This window comes from Episyrphus balteatus, chromosome 3 (assembly GCF_945859705.1).
Source record: "Episyrphus balteatus chromosome 3, idEpiBalt1.1, whole genome shotgun sequence".
Taxonomy (NCBI): Eukaryota; Metazoa; Arthropoda; class Insecta; order Diptera; family Syrphidae; genus Episyrphus; species Episyrphus balteatus.
Window position 1 is genome coordinate 104035749 of NC_079136.1, and position 8135 is coordinate 104043883.

Here is an 8135-nt window from a genome sequence, read left to right on the forward strand (position 1 = left end):
AGGAAGCTATGGGCATAAAACTGAAAAAATGCAGAATTGGTTTTTGGGGTATGGTTAAGGGGGCGGAGGGGGCGTGGCTATGAATTTTTTTTTCAATCTACCATTAGAACCTGATTAAATATAGAATAAGAACCACCCGACTTTTTGTGGGATTCAAATCCTTCATTTAATGGATAATTAAAAAATTTTCTAAAACTACCAAAAATACTTTTTTACTATTTTAGCCCTAACTCGGTTATTTGATTCACAAAATCAAAGTGGGTTACATTTTATTTTAGGTAATTAAATTGTCTATAAGATTGATTATGAAGACTTTTGCGTAAAAGTCAATTGTTAAAGAGTTATAGCACTGTTAAGTGACAAGAAACTGAAAATATTGCAAAATCCGAAATTTTACATGTTTTTGGAAGCTTCATAACTTCGTTGTTTTTGGATGTATAAAAATACTACCAAGGTCATTTTCGTAGGAAATTATGTTTTCTACAAGTCTACCAACAACTTTTTTTCAATAAAATGCACCAGAAGAAAGTTATGGGCATAAAAGTGAAAAAAGTGCCAGATTTCTATGGTTTTTCGGTGATGCTGAAGGGGGCGGAGGGGGCGTGGTTGTGGAAATTTGGTTTTTCTATCTACTAACCATACCTAACAACATATCAAAAATTTAGAACTACCGGACCTTTTGTAGGGTAAAACTCCTTTATTTACTGGACTATTGGTATATAAACTAAGATCTTACACTCTATTAGTAGGCAAAAATGATGCTGTGAATTTTCAACTGCAGGACAGTCAACTTTATCGATTTTTGCTTCTAATTCATTATCAACGAATACTAAATCCAATATACGATTTAAAAAGTTTGGTATATTATTAAGTTGCAATAAGTTAAACTGACTTTAAAAATCAATTACTAAACTTTCAATTTCAGTGTTTACATCAAAAGGAATTAAACATTTTTCATCTGCATCAAATTTCCAATTTACATTTCCAATATTGTAATCTCCTAGACAAATAAAATGATCACTTGAATTCATGGATGATAACAAAGACCGACAATTTTCCAAATGAAAGTTATATAAATCTAAGGGGCTTCCAGGTGGGATGTAGCTTGCAGAGATATATAAGTTTATATTTTTTCTTATGTTTACTTTAACAATTATTTGATCAATATCATAAAAGTTTTCAATATTTTGATTCGATAACAACTCGATTTGATTAGATATAAAACTGGCCCGAACGGCAATAATAATCCCACCACCCCGATTACAACCAGTTTTTAATGAACAACGGTCTTTTCGATAAATGGCATATTGATTACAAACGAATAACTCTGTAGTGAGGTGACTATCATTAAGCCAGGTTTCAACTAATACTATTATTTGATAATCATGCGAAGCAAAATACAAATACAAATCATTTAATTTAGTTCTTACTCCACCAGCATTTTGATAATATATACCGAGTGATCTATTACTCTGTACATCAACATTAGCATCAACATCAACAGTAACATCAACAGCAACATCAGCAACAACAGCATAATCAGCATCAACAGCATCATCGGCATCAACAGCAATAACATCATAATTAACAAGAGAGTTGTCTTTATTGGCAACAATAATAGCATCAGCAGCAGGAACATCAGAGACAATATTATCAACATCAGAATTATTGACATTTACATCAACGGCAACAACAACATCAACAGCATCGGCAACAACAACATCAGCAGCAACATCAGCATCGGAAATATTTGTTAATTCATGAGCTAACTCTTTATATGAGCTTCCGGTGGCGCATCGTTTTTTGGTCTATAATTAAACGGGCGAATGCGAATCCCCTTGGGCCAGAGCTCAGAGTTAAAAATCGACTTAGCATATTCCAATGGAGTACCAATTTTGAAATTAACGAATTTTAACTTATCCTCGTCACAATTGTGCATAACTAACTTATAACAATGGAAAAAGGATGCATCGATTTGGGTTTTCGATTGAATAAAAGATGTAATGTTTTCGGTTGTTGTTTCCTTCCTGAAACTGGATATATGAAACCATCTCATTCTACAGAAAACATTTTTTTTTTCTAAGATCATTCTCATCCATATTTAAACGGACGGTAGATCACTTTTGGTTCGGTACGGGTACGGTAATTTTTCGGTTTTTGTTTTTTTTTTTTTTTTTTAATCCTCTTGGGATTTAAAAAAATAGACGGTATGTAACCTCTTGGTTCGGTGGGGGTACGGTCGGTGTGTAACCTTTCGGTTCGGTGCGGGTTCGTTATAAATTTTTTTTTTTTTAATTTAATAAGTTTGCTTGACCTTGAAGGTCGCCTTACTTTTAGGTAAGTTACAGAATTTAAAAAAAATCGAAGAGTTCAGAAATGTTTTGGTGACCAAATTGTTATTAATTAAATTGAATGTTGTTTTAGGCCGTTTTGGCCTTTAAGATTTAAGAGTTTGTTTTTTTTTTTCGGCAAAGACCTTTAAGGTCCCTGCTCGGGCGCCAATTTGTGATGTGCTTTTTTGTCAAAAGCTGAGGTTTCGCTGGCCGGATTCCAAGGTACAAATTAAAGTGAGCACGTAACTTTAATCAAAAGATTTTACTTTTATTTAACTCTTAAATCTTAATTAACAAACAAACAATTCTCTTAATAATTATGGTCTGTTTCCGGTTCTTGTGTTTATTTAGGCCTTTTAGTCAAAAACACTCCGTTTGACGGTTCTTTCGCGCTGGTAATTCCTGGTGATTTCTTCAGGTCGGTCAGCGGCTTCCTTCGACTTCTTTAGCAGGGAAGGGTTTTGGTTGATAGGTAAATCTTGGTTTGCCCCCGCTAAAAATCACGGCGTTGACACCGGTAAAAATCACGGAGTTGTCCCCGGTAAAAATCACGGAGTTGCCCCCGGTAAAAATCACGGCGTTGCCACCGGTAAAAATCACGGAGTTGCCCCGATAAAAATCACGGCGTTGTCACCGGTAAAAATCACGGCGTTGCCATCGGTAAAAATCACGGAGTTGCCCCCGGTAAAAATCACGGCGTTGTCACCGGTAAAAATCACGGAGTTGCCCCCGGTAGAAATCACGAAGTTGCCCCCGGTAAAAATCACGGCGTTGTCACCGGTAAAAATCACGGAGTTGCCCCCGGTAAAAATCACGGAGTTGCCCCCGGTAAAAATCACGGAGTTGCCCACGGTAAAAATCACGGCGTTGCCAGCGGTAAAAATCACGGAGTTGCCCCCGGTAAAAATCACGGCGTTGCCACCGGTAAAAATCACGGCGTTGCCCCCGGTAAAAATCACGGCGTTGCCACCGGTAAAAATCACGGAGTTGCCCCCGGTAAAAATCACGGCGTTGCCACCGGTAAAAATCACGGAGTCGCCCCCGGTAAAAATCACGGCGTTGCCACCGGTAAAAATCACGGAGTTGCCCCCGGTAAAAATCACGGAGTTGCCCCCGGTAAAAATCACGGCGTTGCCACCGGTAAAAATCACGGCGTTGCCACCGGTAAAAATCACGGAGTTGCCCCCGGTAAAAATCACGGCGTTGCCACCGGTAAAAATCACGGAGTTGCCCCCGGTAAAAATCACGGCGTTGCCACCGGTAAAAATCACGGAGTTGCCCCCGGTAAAAATCACGGCGTTGCCAACGGTAAAAATCACGGCGTTACCACCGGTAAAAATCACGATGTTGCCACCGGTAAAAATCACGGAGTTGCCTCCGGTAATCTGGTACACTGGTCGGTTATATTATTTAGACCCCTTACCGCTGGTGGGGGGAAGTCTAATAATTTAATTTTTTTATTTTACTTTCTTACTTAGCTCCGTTCTAACTCCTGGAGTTACTTCTCCTTACGATGATCACGATTGAATGATGATTTTGTCGGATGTATGGCGGCTTCTTATATTACTATTGAACTTAACTCAGTGTGAATTATTAAGCACAAAGAGTTATTTTCAATAGTTTTCCGTCGAACGAAATCTTTTGCAAAATTTTCGTATTTTGCTTACATACTTGGACTATAGTGTTTAATGAATATTTCCATTATTACTCCCCACACTTCAGCGAAACATATTGCATCGTTATCCACCACACCTCATGCATGATTTTATTTTCATGAAACATATTCACCACCGAGTTCTGTTGTTCGTTTCCAAATCGATGGCATCAGCGTAGATCTTACTGATTGATAAAGAAATTTTATCTATTCTCCTTTGTTATCACAATTCTTCTTAATCAGTGGTGAATATCGGTGCAGCGTTGTTGGTTGCTTTGGAAGCATGTTTAGATGGGATTTGCTCTTCATACGGAGTACATCGTGGGATCAATCATGGGTCATGTCATTCTTATTAGTTACCTATTTAATTTGAATTTTCAAGGCAAAACTCAAATAGGCAGGTAAAGGCGGTAATGCAATTGTAATGTTTCATTACAAGATGTTTATTTTATTGATGAAGTTTTTTAAAAATATTCCTGGCTCACGGAATTTCAACATGGAATTATTGAAGCCCTAATTATCTTCTGGCGAACCAAAGACTACGGGCAGTATTGGTTTGGTTTCGAAATTGTCAGTTTGGACCCTGACCGCCCGCCATTTTGTAACAGCTTAAAGGTTCTGCAAAAGGCTATACAAAAACTATACAAAAACATGAAAATTATTGTTGCGTGTCTAGGTATTGGCCACGGGGGCATCTTTTGGTGTTGAAAAAGAGCTGTGGTACGCTTGCTCTTCGCTCGGCTAAGCTCGAAGGATTGGGGTTGGTTCTTGCGCTTCTCCAAACACCACCTACTCAGCAATCAAAAATCTCGTACCTGTTAAAGGGATAGGAAAGGATGGGTGAATAGGGAAGTAGATAAAAGGATTTGAAAAAAAAATCAAAGGAAACGCACAGACTTAGATACCTATGCCACTGCATTGGTGAAAGGGTGAAGTCAATGTAGGATCTTGGTTGATAAAAAAAAAAATACAAAAATTTAAATTTCTAATTCTAATCCTATCGATACACCCTTAATTCTATATATATTTATATCAAACGTAGATATATTCCATAAGCTAAACCTATAACTAATCCTAATCTAAATTCCTAAAAATAGATAATTTTTGTATTTATCACCAAACCCCACCTTGACATCACGTCTCACCAACACAGTGGTTCGTTGAGCCATCAAAAGCACTGCCAGATGTTGTTGGCAGAAGATTGGCCAAACCCACCCTTGTATCTAAAATACAACCATTGTCATCTTCGCGGCCGGAAGTTTAAAGATGACCCCTAAAGTAATCCCCCCAACTACAATCTAAGTCATGTTTAAGTTATTATTGTATGTATGTGTGTCTAACCATGTCAGAATGTATGTATAAGTAAAAATCTCTTTCATTCATAATTATAATCTAAAATAGTTTATAAAAAAATTTATAAAAGTAAGTTGTTGCAGAATTTATCGTGTATGTAAATGTATTTATAAGTTTGTAAGTAAATGTATCTAAAAGTTTGTATGTAAATGTATCTAAAAGTTTGTATGTAAAATGTATCTATAAGTTTGTAAGTAAATGTATCTAAAAGTTTGTATGTAAAATGTATCTATAAGTTTGTAAGTAAATGTATCTAAAAGTTTGTATGTAAATGTATCTAAAAGTTTGTATGTAAAATGTATCTATAAGTTATTATGTTGAATCTATAAGTCCATTGGTAAGTAAGTAAGTATCAGTATCTAGAAGTAAGTGTACATCTGTAGTAAGTATCTAAGTATCTAAAGGTAAGTGTATGTATGTAAAAAGTATCTAAGTATCTAAAGGTAAGTAAGTCGGTATAAATATGTCTGTAAACTATTGTATCGTCATGTCCCTAGGTAAGTTTGTAGGTAAGTATGTATGTAAGTACGTCATTGTCAGAGTCGCCCTATAAGTCTCGTATACTAAATCAACCCATTGCTGCTTGATGAAATATGTATTTTTCTCCCCACAATTTCTTCCCGCAAAACGCCAATTTTATCTCTCGTTGATCATCGCTGGCCCAGCCGAGCCCATCTCACACACCCTTGTTAAGATTTTAGCACTCCATTATTATATCATTAATAATTCAGAAATATTTTGGTTCAAAATTTATTAATGTTTTTACCATTTCTTATGCTATAGTATTATAAATTCAGTTTTTATATATAGATATCAAAAATAAAAAAAGTAAAGAAAATCAAAAAAAAATGTTTAAAAAGAACTATAAATATATCTTTTTATATCTTTATATATATCTTTATATAGTTTTATGATCAAAAGATATAAATAACAAGGTTTACTTGAAATCGTAAAAGTATTTTAATTTCACTTTCTATACTTGGAACACTTTTGTGAGCCAGAGTGTAATAATTTTGCACACTCCAAAATTTTATATTTTTAATATATCAAAGAAAAATTTTTTTTTTTTTTTTTTTTTTTTTTTTTTTAAATTGGTTCAAATTTTTTTTTTTTTGGATCAGAGTGTATTGGTTCCTTTTTCTTAACCAGATATATATATGTATCTATAGATTTATATTTCAAATTAAAATGTTAAAAAAAAAATCACTTACATTTCATGTCCCCCGTAGTTCTGCCGGCAGCACGTTTCGAAGATACATTCGGTGGTGATTTGATAACTTGTATCTTATGCTTTTAAACTACTAAATCTTCAATGCATATATATTTGAAGTTTAGTTCAGGAACACACACTTCACTTTATAATTTTTCTTTTATCTTTTTTTTTTTTTTTGTATATATATATTTACTTTACTAGTGGAATTTCTTTTTTTTTTTTTTTTTTTGTTAGTTTCTTCAATTTTTAATTTATCAAAAAAAAATTATTCTTAATTGATTTTCCTTCTTTTTACAAAGATTCAAATTAATAAAAAAAATTATCAAAAAAAAACATTTAAAGCAAAAAAAAATAAAACTTGAATATTAAGTATCTATTTATCCTTAAGGGACCACAAAAAAAAATTCTTTTATAGAATTACGCTGAGTTATAAAGGTATATATATATATATATATATATCAGTGCCCTTTATGTGCCCTTCAGCCACCCTTGCTCTGCCACCGGTGATTTTTCTTGTGTCGTTCTAATCACTTATAGTTACAGGATACTTCCAGGACTATTCCCCAAGTTAAATTTTGCAGAGGCTCAGATATCTGCCTTTGGTCATATACTTATATGTATATGTACCGCCTTGTTACGAGATACTCTCACATCAATCTTTGCCTAAATAAATTTTAATATTAAACTTTTTTATCTAACTTCAAACCACATTTTTATAACACATACCTCTGCCTTTTAATGAACTGCATAGAAAAATCTCTAGCCTTTGGTACACTATGTCCTATATATACGTTTATAGCGAGTAGATATATTTTATATCAGATCTAGGATTTCATAAAAAAATTAAATTTCCTTTCACAGAATATCTTTCACTTAATTCTTACCTTTTATTTATAATATTCTTTAATTGAATCTATATTATGGCTCTTTATATCTTTAGCCAATTGAAATTCAAAATTTCTTTTTTTTTTCTATTACGGGAATGAAATTCGAATCCCGCAATACCACTGTTAACTACTTTTTTTTTTTTTTTTTTCTTCAAAAACGATCGACACTATACCACTATTGCTTTCTTCGAATTGCAATTTAAGTTTGAATTGTATATTGCACTTTTTGATGGTCATTGCTCTTTTGCCCTAGTTTGTCTTTCCTCTTTCTGGTTTTCTTTGCAGCTTGCAGATCAAAATTTAAATTTCAATTTCCCCTATTCTCTCTTTTCACAAAAATTATCTCTCTCTTTAAACATATGTGTGAGTGTGCAGACATAAACTTACTCCGAATGTTGCGAAGCGAATTCAAGTTAAGTGAGTTCTACAGGTTAAATTTTGTAATATTAACTTCATAAAATCTTATAAAAGTGAATATATCCTATTCTAAATAACTTAAACTAAATTTATTGCATCTTTCCCAAACTTTCATAAAAAAATTTCGACTCATTCAAACCCAACGGACAACAAAACTTAATCGTTTCCGGGGCGAATCTAGATCGACGCCATTACTTTTTCTTCTCTTCTTTCTTTTCTTCTATTTTTCTACTTTTTCTCCTCGAAATCTGCAAACTGTCACTGATTCGCAGAATTTG

General features: G+C 34.0%; 1 long non-coding RNA gene across 1 annotated transcript; it reads right to left on the reverse strand.

The window, feature by feature from the left end:
* Nucleotides 1-6757: 6757 nt before the first annotated feature.
* On the reverse strand, nt 6758-7391 carry LOC129913167 (uncharacterized). Its single transcript, XR_008771993.1, has 2 exons — nt 7280-7391; nt 6758-7216 (listed from the first exon to the last, which is right to left on the reverse strand). It is a non-coding gene; the product is annotated as an uncharacterized LOC129913167 (long non-coding RNA).
* Between the last annotated feature and the right edge of the window lie 744 nt (nt 7392-8135).